Raw genomic sequence first — 25816 nt, forward strand, 5'->3', positions numbered from 1 at the left:
AAGAAATTACAAAAGCTTCTCAGTCACTGCGACTCAGGTTCCTTTTGCACTACAGCATTTGTCATTGCCAAAACAGCAGAGTTTAATTAAGTGTTGTGAGCAGCCTAGTGAGAAACACACTTTAAATTAAACCTCTGTACATGCAGCTATTGGTTCTTTACCTCCTGAACAATCAGCGGGGTGTTAGGCATAAATTCCGTCTCTCAAGGGAAACGTAGCTCCACGCACCTCTAGCAATTCATAAATGATCCTGCTTTCTCAGAACCATATCTTATTAAAGCACATTTAATTATTTCTAAGTTTTAAACACCGATAGATGAAGGCGATAATTAATGTGCCTACCACTAAACATTTTATTTACTCTTGATATATTAATGGTATTATCAAGAAAATATGCTACAGTTTCAGGTTTAACAAAATTACATGGCAAATTATCTTTTGATGCATCAAGCAATCGTTAATACAATGGAATAAATTATTTTAACACCTCAGTAGTAATGGATGAGTAAAAGAAAGTAAGCATTTTAATTTTCAGAATGTTTTTGCAATTACACATTTCAGAAGACAGTTAAATCAATGATCCAAGTGTTTGGAATTTTAGAAACAGAAACAAAAACAATTTAGTAGGGTGACTTGTGGGCTTTGGGTTTCTTACATGCAAGAGATGTGTCAGTGTAACTGATCTCATCACAGCAAAGTTCAGGTACAAGGTTTGGATGAAAAAAATACTGTTTCTGAAAATTATATTTTGATGTGCTCAGTCACACAAACTTTCAAATTTATATTTTTGCTTACGATAAAAAGGTTAGCATGCACATTTTATATACATTTGACTAAATACAGTCTCATAAAATAATGGTGATTTTTTTTCTAAACTGGACAGTCTATCAGTGCAAGTGAACAGTCAGGATAGATGACTAAATTCATAAAATATTCTTGACTTGTTCAACAACACCATGGGGCAATTTCACACTCTGAAGGATATTCTCAGTGCAGGCCTTCTACACGAAGATGCAGAAAAGATGAAAAGATGATCTATTATTCACTAGAATTAGGCACGTGTATTTATCTCTCCTCCATTACTCTGGCTCCTCTAACTTCCATGTTTGGTAAATTTCAATAAAGTTGTTGCTGCTATGTGCTGTCCATTGATTTGGAAGTTCTTGCCTAGAACTTTTGAAACAAAGGAAAAAATGAAAACATAATAACAATATTATTTTTCATACACTTTTTTATCTATATTTTTACCTAGAAGACTCATCTCCAAAATCGCTGTTGACACTGTGATTTTAGTCTTTTCATTCTGTGAAACTTACAAGTAGATTTCGGTCATTATCCTTAAATATGCAAGAGAGACACACACACACTAGTACTCATTTGAAACTAACTTGAAGTCTAAAATATTTCTGGATTAAAGTACCTTGAAGGATATTAATTGACTTAATTTCATATAATTTATCTTAGAAACCTGTAGTTGTTAATTAAAATTAATTGGTTCATATGTGTTGTTTTACTTTTTGATAAGGGCTTCAAAGAGAATATGTGTGTTTAATTATTTTAGGAATGTATCCTAGATGCTAATAATTTATGCAGTTCTTATAAAATAGTTAATGACTACTGACATCAATAGATCTGAATGAATTGATAACTTCACATTTTTCTATTTATGTATCATTTCTCCAGAGTCCTCTCAATGCTGTACATGCAGTCCCCCCACATGGCTATTTATCTTTTCTTCCACTTTCTTTACATTCTCCATTTCCTCCACTTTGTTTATTCTCCAGTATTCTCACTCTTACTGGAATTGAGACTAGCAGTGAAAAACAAAGCCATAGCACAAAAATCTGGTTTGGAACACACAAAATTAAAGTTACTATATAAGAAAAAGGGTAATTTAGGGAAGTTGTAGTTCAATTTGTTTAATGAATGGCAACTTCTGCTCAAAAATATTTTCCTTTCACATTCCTAAATTATTTCACTTGTTGGTTTTACACAAGCGAACGTTTCACCAATGAGAGATTAATTTGTTTTAATAAGCACTCTCTTTAAAAATGAAAATACCTTTGGGAGCGCTTAGTGACTAATACTTCTTACCTTAATATGAATAGGTTCAATTAGGCTGTGTCCCTCTAACCTTCTAGCTGGTATCTGCTGCCCTGAGAGATTGGGGGTTTGGGTGGTAAAAAATACATAGTCATTAATTCTAAAGCTTATCATGGTTTGAAGAATAAGTTATGGAGGAGGGGAGAGAAGGTGTTTCCTGTCATTGTGCCCAAGAGCTAAGATTCCAAGCTAGATTTTCTTGGTTCAGATTCCAGATCTACCACGTTAATTGTGTAGGAGTGGACAATTTAATTAGCTGAAAGTGTCCTAGGTAAAATAGGGATAATAATATTGCCCATTTCATAAGGTTGGTTTGAACATTAAATGAGTATAAAATGGATATACAATTCTCAGCACAAAGAAAATTTTTAAAAATGATAGCTGATTCTATTTTACCTTTTTGGTGAGAAAATTGTCAGGCAATCAAACATTAACATTCTTAAGTCAGATGAAATAAAGATTTTTTTAAATGCTTATCATTTGAGTCCTTCTCCAGCCTAGCTTTTAATGCAAAATTACAAACATTCCATGGCAAAGCCTCAGCCTAGGTGCATTCTGCAATTGCTTCTGCATTCAGCCTCAAGTAATTTGGTGTTTCTTCCTTCCTATTACTGCATTAGCTCCATCTCTTGCCTCAAGCCTGGTTTTTCCTTTTTATATTATGTACCTTAAGGAATCTCTCAGTTCCAGTGTTAGACACTGACAGTAGAGTTGGCAAAAGCTGCAGCCGGGGCATAGAGATCAGATGAGTTTAGAATTGAAAGGAGTTAGAAGGTTAGAGAAATTCAGGGCTCAAAATAGAAAATTTCAAGAACCAGGACCTGAAATCAGTAATCTGCGGTATTTCTGTCTCAAAGATAGTGCTAAAGTATTTAGGGTAGCTGGACTACATGGATACATATGAGCCAAGCTTAAGCCCTAATCCAAACTTTGAAATATATACAATCGTTCAAAACAAATAATGTGCTAATAAAATTTTAGTATACAATTTACTTCTGAGAAGTGCTATAATTTAAAGGATAAAGTCCTAAATATCAATTTTGGAAAAATTGGTTTAATGTTATAACATAGAACAGAAAGGACAATAAAGTAGGGCAATGGGGAGATGAGGAAATAAATGAGTAAGGTCCTGTAAGTTGTCATTTTCAACCAAGAGTCAGTCTAACAAATCAGAAACTGTTGTTTAATATTCTGCATTGGCCGGGCGTGGTGGCTCATGTCTATAATCTTAACGCTTGGGAGGCCAAGGTGGGTGGATCATCTGAGGTCAGGAGTTCGTGACCAACCTTGCCACTGTAATGAAACCCTGTCTCTACTAAAAACACAAAAATTAGTTGGGCGTGGTGGTAGGCACCTGTCATCCCAGCTAGTCCGGAGACTGAGGAAGGAGAATCCTGTGAACTCGGGAGGAGGAGCTTGCAGTGAGCTGAGATCGTGCCATTGCCCAGCCTGGGCAACAGAGAGAGACTCCGTCTCAAAACAAAAACAAACAAACAAAAACAACAATAAAATTCTACATCATAATTTTCAATAGCTTCAACTTTCTAGCCATTCATTGTGTGAAATCCTCTAACAAAAAAATATTCTGATAAAAATTTTCTTTCTTTTCTTTCCAATATTCCTTTATTATTACGATTTTAGGTAAAAAGTTATTTGAAGCCATTGAAATAAGTTATTTGATAGAAGAAAAAAGAAGAAAGTAAAGTATAATGGCCACCTCTTGATCTTGCTACATGATACCCACTCCCTGGAGTAACCAACGATAAGAGATGGATGAAATCTATCCACACAAATCACTATATTTACAAAACTTATATAAACATAAATTTATATTCAAAATGTTTTAGCAAAAATTAAACTTTAATACTTTTCTTTTTACTCTGCAATTTGCTTTAAGAAATTACTACATATTTCATGGACATTGTGTTAGATTATTGCACATGCTCTTCTTTCATGCATAGGGCTTTAACAAAATTTATTCAAATATTTTTCCTTTTTAAAAAACATTCAAAATGATTTCAGTTGGGAGCACTTCAAATCCTTGCCCCCAAATTATTTGTTTTATTTTTATAGGAGAGATGTTCTAAAGGTGTTAAAAAACTACTGCCATTTTCAGTTGAGATAGATACTATCACTTCAGCTTTGTAAAAGTTTGGAACAATTCATATTCTCTCTAATAGAATAGGGAGTTTCCAATTCCTCACACTATTCTCAAGTCTGGCTTTGAAACAGTAGTTAAGGCAGCTTCTATTAACTGATCTAAGTATATCAAAGGATATATTAAACAGTTCTGCTGAACTCATTGCCATGCAATATGTGGCTTTGCTTGGAAATATAAACAAATTTCTGAAGTATTTTAATTTATCTAACTCTAGAGAGAAAACAAAAACACTCATCTACTGAATGTCCCTGGTATGAGATAACTAGTGAGACAAGAGGGAATCAGGACAAAAAGTGGCTTTAGGGATTCTAATATTCTTTCATAATGTGCACTCTTAAAATAATTCAAACCACATGCAACATAAATAAATTGTTTCAGCAGTGTCTTATTTTTTCTAAGTAAAGTCACTCCAAATTTTAAAGAAATACTAAAATTTATGTATCTTATCCATATTATCAAAATGGCTATCTCGATCAGTATACAACAACACCGAGAGAAGGTTTTATAATACACCTAACCATTCATTACTTTTCTTTTTCATCACAGAGGGGAAAAAACATGGTAAGAATTGTATATGTTCTACTTACACTAATTATCAAGAAGAAAATTTTACTTCTGTAAAATGGGGATGTTAATATTAACCTACACTTTTAATACTTGAACTAATTAACGATCACTAAAAATACAGTGTCATGTGTAAACTATTTAATTTTGTAAAAGGATTACATCTAATATAACTGCAATGAAAATGTCTGAGCAAATTATATTTTTCCATAATATTGCCCTTATGCAGTACAAATGTATAATTGTAAATTCTTATCAAAAAGAAAATTATAACTATCTCTTTGGGCCATATGAATTTTGACCATATAAGTTTCTTAGTTGCTATTATGCTATATATTTAATGTTTATATTTAGGATTGCTCTATAAAAACAAATGCTATCACTCATCACATATTAACAATTTTTAGCATTTTGAAAAATTATATTTAAAATCTATGAAAATATTCACATACTTTTCAAAAAGTTATATTGTGCATATACATGTTTTTAATTAAATGTATAATATATAATATGTGTCATATATACATATTAGATTTTAATTACATTATGATAAACAATTATTTAATAAATACATATTAAGAACCATTAGGTATATGTCCCTGGATCAGAGAACTGAATGAAACATGCTCTTTTTGTTCAAAGAACATACTTTCTAAGAAAACATGTAAAAATAATTTTAATAAAATATGAAAATTGCTCTGATAGATGTATGATAGAATAGTTGCATTAATGGCTTCATTCTTTACCTTTCTCTGAATCCACATGACTTAGGAATTTTCTCCTTGAAGGTGCAGTACATTTCCTCAACTCATGTGACTTGTTTCATCAATTGGATGAGGTAGAGGTGACAGTGTGTCATTTCTGAACCTAGGTTTTAAGAAGTTGTGGATATTTTTACTTGTCCTCATTTGCACCTCTACTATGATCATAAAGACACATTCAGGCTAGCCTACTGTTAGATGATGTGGCAAGAAATAACAGATGAATCTTACTAGTTTTTTCAGCTGATACCAGCCCACATTCCCTAACTACCATCTGACATGCAGAGACAGGAACAAATCCAGCCAAGATCAGCAAAGCCGTCTTGATACCCTAATTAATTATTGTTGCCATTGAGGTTTTGTATTTGTTACACAGCATTATTAGGACAATGAGTAGCTTATATAATGCTTACAGAATGATTAAATATTCCTATGTTAGTTGGGGTAAGAGGATAAAAATGAAATCACAAGGTAGATTAGGGAAAAGACAAGGCATTTCAAGTATTATGTACAATATGTCTAAATCCATGACAGTACCTTATGACTTATTGAGGGACAGGTAAACAGTTTCTTCTTGCATTGAGTATTTGGAGGTGAAGGCTAGACTTATAGAAATTAAAAAAGCATAGACATTTAGATCATGATTCAATATGATATAACAAATAAAAAAATCAAGAATGAGAGAAGTAACCAGATTTTAATTTTAGAAAGATCAGATTATTATTACATGAAATGCAATTGAAAATAGGAGAACTTCATAAGCCTCTATATTATTCCTCTCTATATAGGCAACAGTAGAGATAGAGAAGCAAACAGATGTAAGATATATTAAGAGATAAAATGAACTGGAATTTTTATCTATTAAATAAAAAGTGAAAACATGATTAAGTGACCCTTAGCTGTTTATCTTCAGTAGCTGAGACAAAAAAAATTAAAAGATGAGTTCTAGGGAAGGTAGACTCTTATATGTTCATGAAGTCTAAGAGAAGAAACTAGTGCATTCAGTTCTGAACATGATTAAGAGTCCTGATACATTCAAGTTTACATGCCCATTGACTCCATAGATCTGGAGAAGACAAGGAGATCTGTGATCTGGATATAGATTAAAAAGTAGTTTACACATATAATAGTAGAAACCATGTGCTTCTATGATATTCCTCAATAAATAGGAGAATAATGAAAATAAGTATACAATGGAAAGTATAATATAAAGATCTAAGTATTCAATAAGACTTTTTAAATTGCTGTACAAATTGCCCCCTTGCAAGATACTGGGAGACGAAAAAAAGACTGGCTATTAATAGTTGTTTTACCTGCCACGTTGTAAAATGGTACTCTGATAACTTCACTATACGTATCTATCACTATAAACTCTGCAATATTGAGAGTATAATTCTAACTTACTCAAATTTAGTGCTAAATTATTTGTCCTCAGCAATCACTGCTGCCAGTTCTTGTTAGGGAAGGGTCTGCAGCTGTGAGGTAGAATAAAGTTACCGGAAAATTATATAAAGTTTCAAGTGCACAGACTTCCTTTCATATATGTTCACCTTAACTATTTAGTTAAAGCATCTCTTCTTTGACTGGGTCCCCAAATTCACCCTCACTGTCTTTTCATAGTTTGGCATATTTATAGCGCAAGATCAAAAACTGTCCAACAATACATTTTAAACATTTTAAAATATTTTAGATAAACATGTTCCATGTTTCATCAGATTTCCTTTCCTATGCATTGGAGATTTAACCATTAGGCTCTGATTTTTTAAAAGACTAAATTGCCCAGATGTTTTCAGGACCACTAGAGGGTATACCAAGGAAGACAGCATGAAACATTACAGTAATATAAATTTTTGTCCATACACATTTATAGAAAAACCAGAGGAAGCAACCAAATTATATATAATTTGCCTATTGTCTCTTAAAGGGATTTTTATTTACTGCATAAATATTGGCTTTCTATTAGTTCAATGGTTCTCAATGGGATGAGACTGTTTAGGAAATTTGTAATGTTGTTTTTCATATTGATGGAAGAGCATTACTGTCATTTGTGGATGAGAACCAGGTATGCTGAATATTCTATAACGCTCTCTGTTGCTCAGGGAATTTACAAATCTCCACAGCCATTATGTAGGCAAAGGTACTTATAAAGGGGAAAGGGGATTGAATAGGTATGAGATATTTAGATTGTCATCACTATTCTCTATGATACCGTAATGTAAGACATTACTTATTTGACTACCTACAAAGCTTTACAGCACAAAGAGTGTATCTTAATACATACAAATTAAAATAAAACCATTAGGAGGCCTAGGAATCCCAAGAAAGAATATAAATGAATCTAACGGTATTGTAAATATACAAAACAACCTTAAGGCAGAGGGTGGAGAGAAAAGGTGCTGACCTAAGTAAGTTAGGAAATAAGTGGAGTCTGCAAAGCAAAAGCCCAGAGAAAATTGCACAACAGCCCTATACTACAGCTGATAGAGTATTTTCCGCCTTAAGGGGTACATGTTAAAATTATAATACTGCTATACAAGTAGACTAAAATTGAATGATTAAGTTACTGGATGATAGATAATGAGCTCCAGGTTTTTCATTGTTAGAGTCGAAGCCAGAATAATTCATATGGTATGTGCTAATGAATTAGAGTTGAAGATATTACTCTGAACTCATCTTTAGCTTAATCTAGATGCAGATGATTACCCGTGTGTGTGTGTGTGTGTGTGTGTGTGTAGACAGAGGATTAGTATACACAATATACACAAATTAGTGTACATAAAACTCCTGTTTTGTCATTTGAGAGTGCCTGCAAGCAACGGCATCCTAGTAGCAATGAAAACAACTAATATCCTTATATTGGTTTCTAATACCTTTCTCCACCTAAAAGGAACCAGGGCTCCTTGGAGAAATGTCTGATTCTAGGACTAAGCAAAAAGCACACACAATAAGCCTGGAGCATGTTGTAGTATCAGAAATTAAGAAAAGGCTCAGAAAACAAAATAGAACAAATTCCTACACCGATGGGGGTATAACAAAGGAACATAGGAACCAACTAAAGGAGCCCCCAGTGACCAAAGCTGGAGCAATTTGAGCAGCAAAATAAATAAAATAGTATGAGATTACAACCTAAAATTTAAAATTAGTATCAATGTGCTCATACTGCTATACATAAGTAATTGAATAGTTAAATAAGTGGGGGAAAAAAGGCAAATCTACTATGAAGAATTTCAAATAATTTGTGTAAATACTTCACCTTTGAAGATGAGGAACATAAGTCTGTGCTCTTTAAGTGTGGACTGTGCACAGTGACTTCCTTCTAAGAAAGACACTATGGAAAGGGAGTTGAGTGAATGAGTTACTTTATAGTGGAGAAAACTATTTGTCTCTTCGCCAGATGATTACAGTCAATATCAAGAGTGTTAAATCACTTTAATAGTATGTACTTATGATATGTTGTTCCCTCCCAAAGATGTATAACCTTAAAAACATCAGAAAAATTCCAGTAGAATGGCATCCTTCAAAACTGACAAAACTGTCAAGGTTGTCAAAAACAAAGTCTGAGAAATTGCCACAGCCAAGAGGAGTCTAAGGAGAAAAGGTTAGATGTAATATGTTATCCTGGATGGGATCTTGAAATGGTAAAAGACATTAGAGAAAAACTAAGGAAATCTGAATAAACTATAGACTTTAGTTAATTACAATTCCTCAATGTTGCTTTATTAATTGAAACAAATGTACCATACTAATGAAAGTATTAATGATATGGAAAATGGGTGAAGGGATCATATCAAAAAACTCTCTGTACTACCTTTTCAACTTTTCTACAAATATAAAAGTGTTCTAAAATGTAAAGTCTATTAAAGATACTTTTAATTATCGGAACATAAAACATAATTCTGAGTTTAATTGAAACAAAAATTCATTTTTCAAAGTTTGAATATGCTCTGATTTGTTAAAGATGGCAAGTCCATGAATATTAAGAGAAGATTATGTTGTTTTTTTCAGAACATTATCTGAGTTGCACATCATTTTGTTAAATCACCAATAGCAATATTGCTTGTGGCATTTGATTTGTCAATCTGAAGCACCTGTATCTATCTCCATTTGCAATTATCACATTCACAGTGATTCTATTATTATGGACAAAAATCTGATGATTTCATTATGTTGACAAATGCCCAAGCATTTACATATATAAATAAAAATATCTCAATAAGAAATTATTTTGTTTTTCCTTAATATTAGTGTGTTATATTGATAGTTTAAGTAATATGATTCTAGATAGAGGAGATAACATTTAGATTTTCTTTCAGACTATTGAGTGGAGTACTACATTTCAGGGTAATCCTAGCAAAATATCCATTAAAATGAGGGAGGTGTGTCTAGAACTGAGCCCTGTGCTTAATGACAAACATATACAATAGGAAATGATGGCAGTAGAGATAATTTGATGATCAACCTATTTCTTTTCAAGAGACCCTCAACATATTAAGACCTGTGTGCTATACATGGTTTAGACACTGTATCTAATAATAAATAATGTATAATTATTTTAACTAACATAAAAGTCAAACTAAGCATTAGGTAGGTTAAGTAGACGCATTTGGCAAAACAATTATCTGATTGTAAAAGTTTAAATGTACAACCGAAATTATGAAATTTGGAGGTAATTATAATACAGTGTAGTGTGTTGGTTTGTATCATGTTTTTCCTTTTCTAAGGAGAATCACTTACACCCTGACAACTTCGAGACAATGTTGAAAGACCTTTATAATTAGGAAGAAATCTGCTGTGAGGTCATCTGGTACAGAGATTCTTAAAAACGAATGTATATATGAATTTTCTAGAGCTCATATAAAAATGCAGAATTGGGTCCAATAAGACTTAGGTGAGGCCCAAATTTCTTCATTCAGGTGTTTCCGATGCTGTTGGTTACACAGGTTCTTTCATCACACTTGGAGGTGCAAGATCTTTATTTTGTGCAAAATGGATAGAAGTCTGATGTCAAAGATGAGATTTCATTGGATCACCCTCTGCCCTGAGGAAGAACAGGCACCACTCTAGGATATGGCAGTTAACATTTTTGTCTACAATTTGTATGACAAAAGAATGAGGCTGACAACGATAGCAATTTGCAGAACAAGGAGCTAGAACCTTTAAGAAAAGAAATTCAAACTGTCATTTACCAGGAGGAGCAATAAACAAAAGTGACCAAAGATCAACAAGGGAATTTCTACAACAATATGTCTTTAAAGATATAAAAGTTCAGATGGGCAGAATGAGATCCTAGGGTCATGGTGGATCACTATGTTGAAAGCACATTGTGAGAAGCAGTGAAGCCAGTAGTGTGCATGCATAGTCGTCTAGATAAAACTGTAGAACTGTCTGCATCCACAGAGAACAGACCACTGGCAGTGCAGTGTTCAGTTTGGAAGTTCAAAACTGCAAAAGCATGTGGAGGATGCAGGAGTGACTGAGAAGGGAATACTTCATAAGATAGCACTGGTTGCAGTGAGGCTGAAATAGAAAGTTATGACACAGTTAATTAAAATATAAGTGGAAATTTGTTTTAAAGCAACTGGACAAATCTAACACACATGTGATTGTGGCAGTTTTAATTATTGGCCCTCTTTCTTGTTCCTGGGAGCTTGTACCAAGTTATTCATTCAAGGTCTGTCTGGAATGTCACTTCTCTCAATAATTGGTTGTCTCATTTCTTTATTTCATTGAGGTCTATGATAAACTATCATACCCTCAGAGAGACTTTCGCTGGCTTTCCTACCTAAAATAATGCCCCCTTTTACTCACTCTTTTTCTATCATACTTTATCATTCATGAGTTCCTCTGATTTTACTTGTGTGGGTGTGTGCATTCAACCATACTAACTTATTTACTTATTTTTTATTGGCTATTTTCCCCACTTGAATGCAAGCTTTATGACAGCTGAACATTGTATTTTGTTTAGTCTAATCTCTTTTTCATCTAAGAGACACTAACACATAGCGGTTATTCAATAAATTCTTGTTGACTAGTGAATAAGTGAATGTATCTGTGCTTTATTATTGACCAAATGATACTACAAGTTAATCACAATATGAATTGTTGAAAGAATATGTGAAATAGTCATGGGATCTATCATCAGTGCACTCTTAGTAGGAGGAAAAGTTTTAGTCAAATAGTAATCATTTAGCTGTCTCAAAATAATTATGTCATAGACATTATTTTCTTTTATTACATAAATAAAAAGTTCGACCCCAGCAAAGCTGGGAGTGGTGAGAGCTCTCAGGGTTATATATAATAATATTCCATGAGAGACCAAATTATAAACATGCACATATATTAGGAAGCTCTTTTCAGAGCAAGTGTTTCATATTTGAACAATCCCTTGCTGTTACTAGGCATAAGAGCTGTATCCTAACTGCACTGCTGAATTTGGGCTTCCTGCTGGGAGCACAGCAAGTGCCCTCTTTGAGAGTGAGGAGGCTGAGACTCTCACACCAACAGGAATGAGTGCTTTGAAATTAACTGGTGTTTGGAAATTGATCTGGTAGGTAACAATCTTCTATATCTAACTTGTGATTTATTCTAATTTTAAATTTTTAACACATACCTTCTGAAACATAGATAACTTCTGTAGTTGTGCAATGCTAGGCCTGGCAACCACTTTGTAGATTTCTCCCTTAGAAACTGACTTAGTTTGTGTGTTAGTCATATAAATACAAACCTCCTATTGTATGTTTTTTATTTCAAATTTTATTAATTTTTAAAGGTATATAATTAATAAATTCTCATAAATTGAGTACATCAATAAATCCAGAGAGGAGATGTATGTATTAATTGTAATCTTATACAAATTTGCAGTCTTGTAAATATGATTAGTGATAAATATTTTTTAAAAGAAAAGATAAAAACTAAAACATCCAAACAAACAAAATTAACTACTGAGAAATGGTCAAGCCTATTGCTGCTTTTCCAGAAATCTCTTTCATTTACTTATTACTATCAATCTGCAAATGGTGATAGGTTTTCAAAATGATTTGTTGTGTTTGTTATTGCTTGCTTATTTTCTAAATTTGACTCATGTTGTTTCTTTTATGAGAAGTGGGTTTATATCAAGTAATCTCTATCAATCTATGGGTTCCAAAACATGAACTTGGCCTTTCATACAGGAATGTATGGATTTTAGTGACATGTTGTTAGCATTTCCTGTTAAAGTAAAATCCTGGCAATGACTCTAGCTAAGATTCTCAAAGAGAGACCTCTCTGTTAATGTGTTCAATCTTCAAACTAAGTGATGGGTGAAGGAAAGAAACAAGTACATCAAACTCAAAAATGTCCAGTATATCAGTCTCAAAAGAAAGACAGAAATATATTATATTTTAGAACATAACCTATGTCTGCTGCTCAGAAATGCAGCCAGGCTTGAATAGATGGAATGTATTTTAAAAATCACTGTAAAACAACCTGTATATTTACCAAGTGGAATGTTTTAACAAACAATATGTTGATTAGACTCAGGGTCAGCTGTCATTTTACTAAGAGGAACAATAAATAGAAAGTGACTCACGAAAGATCAACAAGGGAATTCCTACAATAATGTGTCTTTAGGGATGTAAAATGTTGAGATTGGCAGAATGAGACCTTAGGGCTGTGGTGGATGACTATGCCCAAAGCACATTGTGAAAAGTGGTGAAGTCAATAGGGTATATGCTTTGGAAACAATAGCTTAATAGAAATTACTTAATGTAAACCCAGTTCTCACAAAAGAAGCAACAAGAAGGCAAATGGTGTCATTAAAACAGATAATAAAAATGATAATAGATTATTTAAAAGTTCATCTCTTCATCATTAAGTGGTTCAGATGAGTTCTAATATATCCCAGAAATATGTCTTCTTTAGGGATCATCATCAAGTTGAGACAACTAACGATCCTGTTATATCAGGAAAAGGATGAGTTTTCTTCTCCTAAATAACCAAACACAGCCAATGTATTAAAAGAATTAATCATTTCCTACAGGCAAAAGTGGTGAATTTATTTTCATTTAGACAAAATAAAAACAAACACTGTCTATGGAATAACATTTTCATTATTAAGGTGGCTTAGTTGATAACACAGAGAAAAATATTTGGGATCCAGTTTCTTCAACCACAAATGTATATAGTCTATGCTTAAATTCTTTTATTTAGAATGAGAGTTACTGAAATATAAGTTAATATCGTGACATAGAAACTGCTATTATTATTATCATGGTGCCATTTTTACAAACAAGGACATCATCAGAATAATCACCATTTGTTTCAGTTATCTATTGCTGTGTAACAAACCACAACAAACCCTAGTGGCTTAAAATAATAACTATTTATGTACTAATGACTTTGTATTTAGGGCTGGCTCAGCGGGGTGATTTTTTTCTGCTTTTGTCTTGTGTTACTCACGTGGAAGGAATCACTGGAGGTGCAATTGGGGCTGGAGGATCCAAGATAGCATCGCTCATGAGTTTGGTGGTTAATGTGGCCATTAGTAGGAAGTCTATAATCTCTTCCACATAACCCCTTTGACAGGAGAGCCCAGGTTTCATACAACATGGCAGTAGTGTTACAAGAGCATTAGCACAGAAACTTTTAAAGCCTTTTTAGATTTAGGCCCAGAAGTCACGTACAGTCACTTCTTCTCATTCCGTTGGCCAAAGCTGTTTACAAGGCCAGCCCAGATTCAAGAGGTTGAAAAATAGAATCACTTCTGATGAGAGGACTGGAAATGAATTCGTGGTCATGTTGAATCTTCCCAATTTCTATTTGCTTTAACACAACATGTTCAAATATTTTATTTTGGAAAATTTAAACTCACATCATAAAAAATGGGATAGAGTATAATATTATTTATGTGTTGTATAGCCCCTAGTGTGCTTCAAGCACTAAAAAGTGCTTGAAGATTTTATTTATTGGGAGGAAAATATACGGGAAAGCATTGTTATTTAAAAATGGTACCTGGTTTGCAATTAATTAGGTGTGCGTTGATCATTTTTCGATAGCCTTAATGACAAATATTAATTTTACAATAGTAATTATCACAGAAAACTAGATTTTAATGACTCTACAACTATTTCTCACAAGTTTTAATAGGCTTTAATATAATGCAAGGAAAAGCCTCTGATTTTAATGTGCATATGAAGGATCTTGATAAATAATGCAACTTACTATACTTTGAAATTTTATATTGGACGACTGATGCAGTTGGTATCTGGACTGCATTTTTAAAAACACTGATTTAAGAAATAAGCTCATCAGAAGACAATCCCCAGAAATATAAGTAATAGGAACAGGAGTTAAAATAATCGCGTTTTGACTGGTAGATGGTTTATTAAGACATTTCTCAGTTCAATCTATTACTATTATTATAAAAATCAGTCATAAAAATTTAAAAGCAATTCATGCTTTTGGTAAGAGATAAAGCTAAAAGATAACGCAAAGTTCTCTCCAACTTTGTAAATATGGAGATTTGAGAGAATAATAATAAGAAACTGAAATTAGCTCAAGGTGCGAAAACTCAGTTTCCTATCATATGACTCATTGAAAACCAGGACTTTGTTTTATTTTCTGAGTTTCATTATTTGCTGATGAATAAATTATTATTTATGGAAGTTAGGGAGATAAAGTGGTAATTTTCGAAGACATAAATTACCAAATATAAAAACGTCTCCAAGTTTAAGCAGATGTTATATCCATAAATCCTCCCAATGAGTGTAGGAATCAAAGTAGTCCAAGTTCAAGCCATGTGTGCGACATGCCATATGGACTGCAACAAGCAAGTCCAGAAGCGTAAGTTAGGATAACTTAAAAAATAAATAAAAGCTTTAAGTTGGAAATCCTATGACTTTTGTGGTTTTTATCTCCTTTGGGCTTCACGAACATCGTTATAGCATGTTAATTATCCCAGTGTTTGTGTTTACATTTAAATGGCAAATAGTGGTATTTCTTCCCACTTTTTTATTTCATTTCATTATAATTAACAATCACCCAGAATGTTTACATTGCTATTCTTAATGTTCTGGGAAATTAACATAAAATGCCACCATGACTCAAAAGTTGTCAATAATTATCTTTTCTAGTAGTGTTCTATTTATACATTGTATATGAAAGTTGATTTTCAGAAAGGCTTTTATTTCTGTGAAACAGAAATGCTGAGTCTCTGTAACCAAAACAGATAGGCAGTGCTTTCATGTACATGAATATATTTAAATACAGCCTTAAATAGGTCATTCTCTTCAGATTTTGCATCTTAGTGTTGGACGTTTAGCATGACAGTCAAGTTCTTGGGAGACTTGGGGTTAAAAAATACACATAGCAGTTTACATGAACCTTAAACAAACTTGCAGCAGCATTTTTCTTTCAGCCGACTGACATTTTTCTTTATGTTTCGTCAGTTATATCTGAGTGATCAGACAGCCACTACACGTGGTACACCCACCAGAATTATTATCTAGACCAAAGGCCCAAAGCTCATTGTAGCAAGCATGTAATTCTTTACAATGTATGCCACGTTAACTGTGTTGGGTTATCTATTCAACAGCTGACTGAGCTGGGCTCTCAAGCTCTTCTCAACAACCATGTAAGAAGCGATGACAATTGTACTACTTCATAACAGCTGCATGGAACTCTGACACACACTTCACAGCAACCAGTCATCTATATAAACCAATTTCAGGAGCAAAATTGCATGGTGCCTCCACTCTGTTATAAACACAATGATATCCACTCAAAGCTGATAAATGCACTACATTTCTCTGCAGCTTTAAAGAATAAGTTCCTTGCATCTGAGATTTCCTTCCCACAAATTAAGTCTTTTTTTCTTCTGTCCTAGCCATTAATTTAAAACTTTACAAAGAACAAGACCATTTAGATTTTGAATATCCGTAAAATAAAGAAATTTCAGTATTAACATTTTGGTTCTCCAACTAAATGCACTTTCACTTTTTTTGTGGAATATCTCTGCCAGACTTTCCTAACTGATGATCTGAAACAGAAAGCAAAAGGAAGAGGTAATTAAGGTTTAAAATACTTACCACTGCCATAGCAATTCACCAATTAACTACAATATCTTTTCATAGGATTATACACAATACAATTCTTATTGTTGAATAAAGCATCTACAAGCAACCTGGAAACTGTTGTTAAAACTTAAATGTTAACAACCTTGTGTTTGGTGAATAATAAAGCTTTGGTGAATCCGTTAATAATTCCAATAGAGTCAAGTGAGATTAAGAGGTCACTCATATTTTTAAATGCACTCTTGTATTACCAACACACATTTTAAAATTAAGGTTGAAAAGACATGGGTAAAAATTATGTACAGTTTCAGACAAAAAAGACAGACACCCAATTTTTTCATGTTGATAACAGTGGCAGATATATATCGTATATATATATGTATATGAGTATATATGAGTACATATATACATATATTATGAGGATATATGTATATATATAAAACGTATATGTATATATACATATATCTTCATATATCTGCCTTTTGCAGATGTTTATTGCTGTGACTCTCTGGCTTACAGTAATGTCTTAAGTATCCTTGTGTCCCATTGCATTTTGTTTTGCGGTTGCTATTCGTGATTATTTATTTGACTAGGTATTGTTTTTAAAAAATACATTGTGATGATAATACAAAATAGAAAAGATTCAGAGGTATTTATAGTAAAATGAAATTTCCTCTTCCTATGATCTGCCAGTGCAGTGCATGTTGTGGTGTGTTACTTTCCACCACCCATCCTCTTCCCCTTGCATGACTGAGACATCCATTTCCACAGCTGCTGAGGGAATTGACAGCTGAAAGTTCTCAGTGGAGTTTGTCTCATGAACTTGCTCTGAGTTGATGAGTTGATGAGAGCCACCTTACTCAAAGTTCCACTTCCCCCTGAGAGCAGCCTGCATTTAATGTGGGGGCTATAAAGACCCAGCTCAGTCCCCTTATATCAAATTAGGACAATCTAAAGGGTAGGCTTTCTCGGTGCCATTGTTTCTTGTGGGATCTGGTGAAACCTGTTATTTTTGTGACTCGTCTATAACTTCTGCCTTTGACCAATTCTATTTTTCTCACTCCCTTATAGATATTGCCCTGAAGAGCACTTCTTTCTTTCCCTGTCTCAGTGTCTGCTTCTAGGACAATGCAATAAAAAACATCTAATACCATACTCACCTTTCAGACACAACCATTACTAGACATTGTTTTGGGAAAAAAAAAAAAAAATATATATATATATATAAAGATTTGAATTAAAAGGATCTTTCCTCAGCAAATACAAACAATGGTGTATAAATCACAAAAGAAGAAGGTTACTTTATAAATGTGTGACTATAATTTGAGGATAAATTTTTCCAGTAGAATTACTTGGTCAAAGGGTATGTCCACTTTAAATTTTAAAAACAGCTCTCTTTAAAGAGATTGTAATTTCCCAGAGCCGACCTTTTGAGTTTGGCCAAGCTCTAGATGAAAAATTGTTCTTATTGTAAGTTTATTTTGGATTTCTCTCGCTGTAAAATCATATTTGTTGCTGTTATTAACTGAGTATAAATTACTTTATTGTGTCGTTGATCTTTTTCTAACTAATATTCTGAATCTTCTTTTTTATATTAAAGAAATTTAAGCTCTTGTGCGTCATTTAAGTTACAATATTTACCTCTGACTTTATTACATTATCTTATGTCCAACGTTTTCATTGTTTATGCATTTATAGTTACCATTATTTTTCTTTTGTATCTTCTGATTTTTGTTTTATAAATAAAAAGGATTTTGCCACTGTGAAATTATTTTTATTTCTAGTATATCTTCTTTTATTCCTTTTATAGATTTTTGTTTGATAAACTATGATACAGTTTGAGGTATATCTTGAGATAATGATCTAACTACTACTGAATTTTATTTGCTAGTTTGGGGGGAATTTGTATACAAATACATATAAGAATATTTGATATGATCTTTTGTGTATTCTTTTTGTCAGTTTTATCAATGTTATGTCATTTATCAGAATATTAATTTATTTCTCTATTTCTCTATATCTGATTCATATGCGTTTTGGCCTTTAAAGGTTTGGTATAATTTCTATGTGAAACTGAACTGGTTGGCCTGCTACTCATTTGAAGATAGCTCTTTGACCACAATCTGTATTTCTGATATTGGTTCTTATCTCCCTAAGTTTTTTTTTTTTTCTCTGAGTTCTCATTTGAATATTGCTTATTTACTTCAGTTTTCTCTATCATTTTTCCCTGAGTAGCATTTCTTATTTCAAATATGTGTGTCTTTTTTAGTTCATTTTTAATTAGGTTGGCTAAATGTTTATATTTTGTTGGTTCTTATTAAAAGGAAAACTATTAGATTAAATATATGAATTATTTTGCTATATTATAACATTAATCTTTGCTTTCTTCTTTACTGATTCCTTTGGTTTTATTCTTCTAGCTTCTTCAATTGAGCCTTACTTTATTTTTTATTCTTACCTGTGTATTAAAAAATTTTAACTTTTTTTTGAGCATTGTTTTAATTGACCACAAGGTTTTGATATGTACGTTTATGTTGTTATTATAGTCTAGATATTTTAAAGCTATTGTTTTGATTAAGTACTGGCCCAAGAGGTATTTCAGAGAGGGTTGTTTTCATTCCAATTGGTATGCTAGGGCTTAATACTGTTGCTGTTTACTAATGAATCTTACCAGGAAGTGGCTGGGTATTGATTGCTTTTCATCTTTTTTGCTTTTAGAATAAGATATGCCATTTGAATTTATATACTCAGGTTTTCTATATTTTCTGGACATTTTTGCAACATATTACTTTTCTGTTTCTGTTTTTTTGTTTTATTTTCACAAACATTAAATATAAGTTAACTACTTTTTCCATTCTCTCTGTATTATTTTCTCTAACTCGTTTTCTTTCTTTTTTTTTTTTTTGAGATGGAGTCTTGTTCTGTCGCCTGGGCTGGAGTGCAGTGGCGGGATGTCAGCTCACTGCAAGCTCCGCCTCCCGGGTTCACGCCATTCTCTTGCCTCAGCCTCTGGAGTTGCTGGGACTACAGACATCTGCCACCACTCCCGGCTTATTTTTATTTTTAATTTTTTTATTTTTTTGTTTTTTGTATTTTTAGTAGAGACAGGGTTTCACCGTGTTAGGATGGTCTTGATCTCCTGACCTGGTGATCCACCAGCTTCGGCCTCCCAAAGTGCTGGGATTACAGGCGTGAGCCACTGCACCTGACCTCTAATCTTTTAAAATCCCTGTTCATTTGCATTTTATTTCAAATATCTTATCTGTTGTCTACGATATAATTATAGATTTTTAAATTTTGTTTTTGTTTTTCAGAAATGAAAATCTCTTCTGAACTGCTTTCACTATGGACTTCATTACATCATACTTTTTCTCTGCATTTCTAAGTAATGCCTTTAGTTTAAAATCACACCTTTGGTACCTCCACTTTGGACTTTTATTTTATAAAGTCAGATACTTCATTGTTTTTATGTACTTATTTAACTCACAGCAATATTTGTGGTTGTATTTGTTTGTCTTCTTTGTGGCAATGTTTTCCTAGTACATGTATCTCTTTTACTGTTGTCCCTTAGTCTTGCTCCAATTTTCCCTTGCAATGTGTTTTTATGTTGGGCCAGCTACTTTCTGATTATTATTCTGCAGATTTTGTGTTCATTTCCTTTTCCATAATTCATCTTTTAATAAATAATTCCTCGATAGGCTGTTTGCAAGAGGTTCGTGTAGAGAAGGGGCCAAGGACATGTTCCAGAATAGCAGGAACTTTTCTCAGGACACACACTTTTTACTTTACTTTTTCTCAACTGTATGCAATGTCAGTTTTAACCTTCTTCTCAATGCAGGGTTTCTCTCTCCTCCCCTGCTGCACTCTCATGATGCTTCTGAAAATATCATTCTCTGTGAAATTCATTCCTGATATCCCTGCTTCCGTTTTATGCTAACGGAGGTGACAGCACACACATCCATTCCATCATTCCAAACTGTAGTTTGGTTTGCCGTTTAGTGTGAACCACTCTTTTAGGATAACTCTGCTCTGCCACTTTGAGATTTGCTTCTGTCAGTATCTTCACCTATTTCTCACTTTCCTTCATAAATTGTTGTTTGAGGAGATGGTGATCTTCTAGTTTGTTCAGGAAAAATATGTGGTTCTGTTTCTTGTCCTGGTTATTTGGTATTTCTAAGAAGGAGGTTTTTTTTTGTTTTTGTTTTTTGTTTTTTGTTTGTTTGTTTTTTCTATCTTAAGGAAAGAAATTTCTATTTGATTTTGAAATGCCCTGTTGGATTTTGCTCTGATTATTCACCTATTTAACTTCATAAGTAGAATTTATTTCTAACATTTCATGTCTTGCAATTAATGGATAGCGGTCAATAGATTGTCCTGGAACCCAAAGCTACACTGGGATCAATATGACTACAGATATTTTACCAGGTAGGCAATTGTTGTCAAGATAAAAGAAATGTTCTTTTCAGCCCTAGAATCTTCACATTGAAATATACAATATTCAGACCTTCTTAAATACTGTAAGATATTCAGTATTATTATCTAAATTAAATCATTTTTAAGAAGATCACTATACTTCATTAGAAATTAAAACTTGAAAACCATGAAGAATGCAAGTTCTGGAATGATAGTTACCAAATATGTCAAAACATAAGCATTTGAAAGTATTCTTTAAGTTTTTCACATCCAGCTTATTTCAAAGTGAATATTTAGGTGCTTAAGGGAAAAGTAACCTGAATTGTTTGTCAGGATGATATACTGAAGAAAATATGCAAAAGATTTCTATGCCGTGATAAGAAATGGTCAGTGTTCATTTGTTCTGAGTTTGTTTGCAAGTGGAAATAGCTCATCGCTGATGCATAGCTTTTGTTCTCCCCTAATTATTGTTTCTGTGCATGACCTCTGGAATTGATACCTGTATTACAACACAGAATTTTTGAAGAGTAGGGGTAGTGGTTTCATTTTTATTTTGTAATAAACTATGTAATACCTATGTCTTTCATTAACTAACATAGGCAAATGATTTAATCTATTTCATCATCTAGATGATATTTTCTAAGTTTCCTGGAAACCCTAAATTGATATGCCTGTATGATTCTAAGTAAACCCAATTATTTCCACTAAAAGAAGAATATTCCAATTTGGATTATTAGAACCATATGGTTTGAATATTAGAGTTTTGGTCCATATATAACTCAAAATCCATTCCTCTCCTACCAATATGTGCTGATTTACATTTCAAAACAGAGTGATATTTTAAAATCCTAAGATATTGCAAAAATAGGACACAACTGAACCAAACTCTTTCTAAATTGAAAAAAGATAGATAATTCAAAATGAGAAACACTTTAAAGTTTGGATTCAACCAAAGTAATATATTTTTCCTTTCATAGAGTAATACATTATTTCACACCAAAATCATTACCATGTATCAAAATGCTAGGAACTATAATTTTGATGTGCTCTGGGATTCCTATACTGGATAATATTTTACCTGGTTATAGTGTTAATGGGATTTTGTGTCAATATATATTTTAGTGAAGGCATTGTCTTTCTAGTTGGAAAAAGAAGAGTTTGAGATGGCAAGTTTTTTTTTAATAAATAGAAAATCTTTCTATAAAGTTTTGAAGGAAAAGACCCTAAGGACTATACATTTATAATTAATGTCTCAGTACAGTCCCTGGTGCTTTGGCTCTGCAGCTCATATTATTTCTAAGTATCAGCCAGAATAAACACTGGCTTTGTTATAGGGCAGGCTGATATAAAGAGCCATATGTGTTCCAATGACACAGCACAAGGAGACAGACAAAGACCTTGTCTATAAATTCCTTTTTAAAAAAATTTAGATTGCTCCCTGAACCTACTTTTATCCCTTCTAGTTTATTTAAATTAGTTCTTCCTGCTGGTCTGTATCTGCCAAATAAAACATCCCAATCAAATGTCTAGTGTGCAAAGCAGAAAGGTTTGATCTGATCCTGAAAGACTTTTGTTCTATCTCATTTCTATAACCATACTACCTAATTAAATTATATAAAACCTTTACTAAGACAAGATAGGTCAGGTACCTGAAAGAAGGAGGAAAAGAAAGTCAGTCAATTATCATAACCAAATTGGCTTTCAGTGTCATCAAACCTTATCAGCCTGCGATCTCTGCCACTGATAGGTCCTCCCACGCCTTTGGCACCTGCTACCATCAGATTGTCTGCTGGTTGCTTGAACCTGAACACACTCCTTTCCAAGATCTTGAAGTTCAGTTGTACAGTGAATGTACTGTGCCTTGCAAAGTCTTTCCACTCTAACATATTTAGTTAGTGAACACAAACTCTTAGAGAAAGAAAGTTATAGGAAAATAAAGTGCATCTAATATGTGAGTAAATGGTCCTCTAGGCATATCTTGCATAGAAACAATAAAGTTATGATTAATAGGTTATCTAACGCTTTAACAAAGGCACAAGTCAGCATGGTCCAATACTATCAGATTTGCAAAATGCATTGATTTTGAAAGGGTTGCTATGGTCTGTTCAGCCTTGAACTACTCTGGTTATGAAGCTTATAGCTGGGTGAAAAGTGGACACCTTTTTCTGTGTGCTTAAATATTCTTAAAAAGATGTAATTATGTATGGTCATTTCTAAATATACAGAAAATCTATGTATCCTACACTTTCCAATAACATAACAATTAAAACAGGTACTAACAATATTCCTGAAACACAATGTGAACCCAATCTCTATCTCACCCCACGTTGAGTCTATTGTTCTCTAAATGCTTATGAGCTATTACTTCTTAGTATTGCAATGAATAAAGAGAAATAGACAATTTATTCTTACAAGATCTATGAGGAACTGCAGTTGCTAAGATGTTAATGTGTAATGAGGAAATTTTACATTTGATCTGGTCAACCACAAAAAATATTTATTTAGGAAAGTGATTAAAAGCAAAATTGCCCAGCAATTAATTTATGATTATTCCACAGTTTTGGTTTTCTTTTATGTTTTTTTTTTTTTAGACGGAGTCTCACTATGTTGCCCAGGCACCCAGGCTGGAGTGCAATGGCACGATCTCGGCTCACTGCAAGCTCTGCCTCCCGGGTTCACGCCATTCTCCTGCCTCAGTCTCCTGAGTAGCTGGGACTACAGGCGCCTGCCACCAAGCCCGGCTAATTTTTTGTATTTTTAGTAGAGATGGGGTTTCCCCGTCTTAGCCAGGATGGTCTCGATCTCCTGACCTTGTGATCCGCCCGCCTCAGCCTCCCAAAGTGCTGGGATTACAGGACTGAGCCACCGCGCCTGGTGCATAGTTTTGGTTTTCTATTGCGATGATTTCTTCTGCATCTACTCTCATATTTAACCACAAGTTTAGCAAAACTATACTGGGTATTGTGGTTCCAGATATGGCTACAACATTTCAGGACATTTAAAATATTCTTATAAGCAGACAGGAGTGATGCAAAAAAACATAAAGCTGAGCAGGTGTTTCATTTTCAGACTTAAGAATGCAGAGCCTCTACTGGAATTTTTCTATTTTAATATTATTAGTAGGTTAAAAACTGGGCACTGATACCCAAAACCCTAGAAAAACTCACTAATGGTTAATAAATAAAATTCATACTTTTACTCTAAATAAATCTTTATCAAAGATTTACAAAACATAGTGGACTTAATTAACCTTTAATTTTTAGTCCATCAAAACACTTTGTGTTTATGACAAATCTTGCTTACTATAACATATGTTTATTCCATAGTCTTGGGAATAAAGATTATATTATTCATGGAGAAGCACTGGGCTTTCGCTGATAATGCATCAGAGAAGATAGTAGCAAAGAAAAATGTTATGTAACTTTAAAAAGAAATAACACATTATCATAAACAAGGTAACTTTTTCCCCCAATATATCCAAGCTTTCCTATGTAACCTAAGGCTTAACTTTAGAAAGATTTTAAGGGGTATTTTGGAGAGATACATTCAAAGAAAAATGATTTGTCTCCACAGTGGCTCTACTAGCTTCTCTTACCCAAGCACTGGTAATAGCCTTCTAAAATCCAAGAAATGCACGATCTTGAACTTCTCCTTCCCCAAATTTCCCCTACATGGGTATCATTTGATTTCTTCTTTCCATCAAGATTTCCAAACTTATATCCTCGTTTCTCTTAATGTAGCATGAAATTTGATGACTCTGTGGCTTTAGTGACACTGTACCCCCTGCTTAGACACCATTCATTCTCTAGGCCAATAGGCAAAATCTGTTTTTCTTCAAGGACTCAACTGAGATGTCACCACCTGTAATGAGAATGTCCTCCGATCAGAATAATTCAATATTACTTCATTTAGATTCCAATTATGAGACTTCATCTCACTTTCTCACATTTTATTTTAATTGTGTATATTCTCTCTCCCCTTCTATGAGAGGTGGAATATGTAGTAACTTTAGTCAATCACACTTGTATATGAATTCCAGCTGCCCCAACTCTTAGTTTTGTGGATTTAGACAAATAAATCAACTTTGCAGAGCCTTAGTTTCTTCATGGTTTAAAATAGGAATAACAATATTGACCCAACATATTTTCAGAGAAATTAGATAAAATCAAATATGGAAAATGTTCAGCATGCTATCTGATATATTATGCAATTCAGATGATGACTATCATAAAGTCAGGGTCTATGATTTACTTATCCTTATGTTTCAAAGGCCTGGACTACTATCTTGCATATATGTCTGACTCATTCAACTTCTTAGAAGCCTAAAAACTCTCCCAGAGAATTTAAGAATTCCCACCCATGATCATGAAATACACTATAACCTGGAAAAGAAGAAACATAATGTTAAGCCATTGGATAGATTTTCTGGAGGAACAGAGAAAAGCTCAACTACATACATCTACATCTTCAAATGCCTCACTCTACTACAAGGTTATCTGTAAACAAATTAAGCGGTCAATGGAAATAACACTTAACTACGACAGAAAGAATTATGCCTTAATCCTGGCTTTGTCATTTCAGAACTCTGTGATGTGCTATAATTCCAGACCCTCTGAAAGGACCTGTTGTTTTCATCTGTAAGATGGATATTACTGCATATGCCTTGACATAGGGTATTGTTAATAGGATTAGATGATAGTCATAAATATATTTGGCAAACTGAAAAAAATATGGCTTTTGAGGAGAAACTCATTCAGTGTTGTATT

General features: G+C 33.2%; 2 long non-coding RNA genes across 4 annotated transcripts in view; one reads left to right on the forward strand and one right to left on the reverse strand.

Moving 5' to 3' along the window:
- LOC105493229 (uncharacterized) overlaps positions 1-25816 on the forward strand; it is a 125597-nt gene that overhangs the window by 80124 nt on the left and 19657 nt on the right. The gene's annotated exons all lie outside the window — the stretch shown is intronic.
- LOC139357120 (uncharacterized) lies at positions 1054-24766 on the reverse strand. The gene is made up of 4 exons (XR_011609785.1): positions 24646-24766; positions 5575-5695; positions 2095-2156; positions 1054-1173 (listed from the first exon to the last, which is right to left on the reverse strand). It is a non-coding gene; the product is annotated as an uncharacterized lncRNA (long non-coding RNA).

This window comes from Macaca nemestrina, chromosome 11 (genome assembly GCF_043159975.1).
Source record: "Macaca nemestrina isolate mMacNem1 chromosome 11, mMacNem.hap1, whole genome shotgun sequence".
Lineage (NCBI taxonomy): Eukaryota > Metazoa > Chordata > Mammalia > Primates > Cercopithecidae > Macaca > Macaca nemestrina.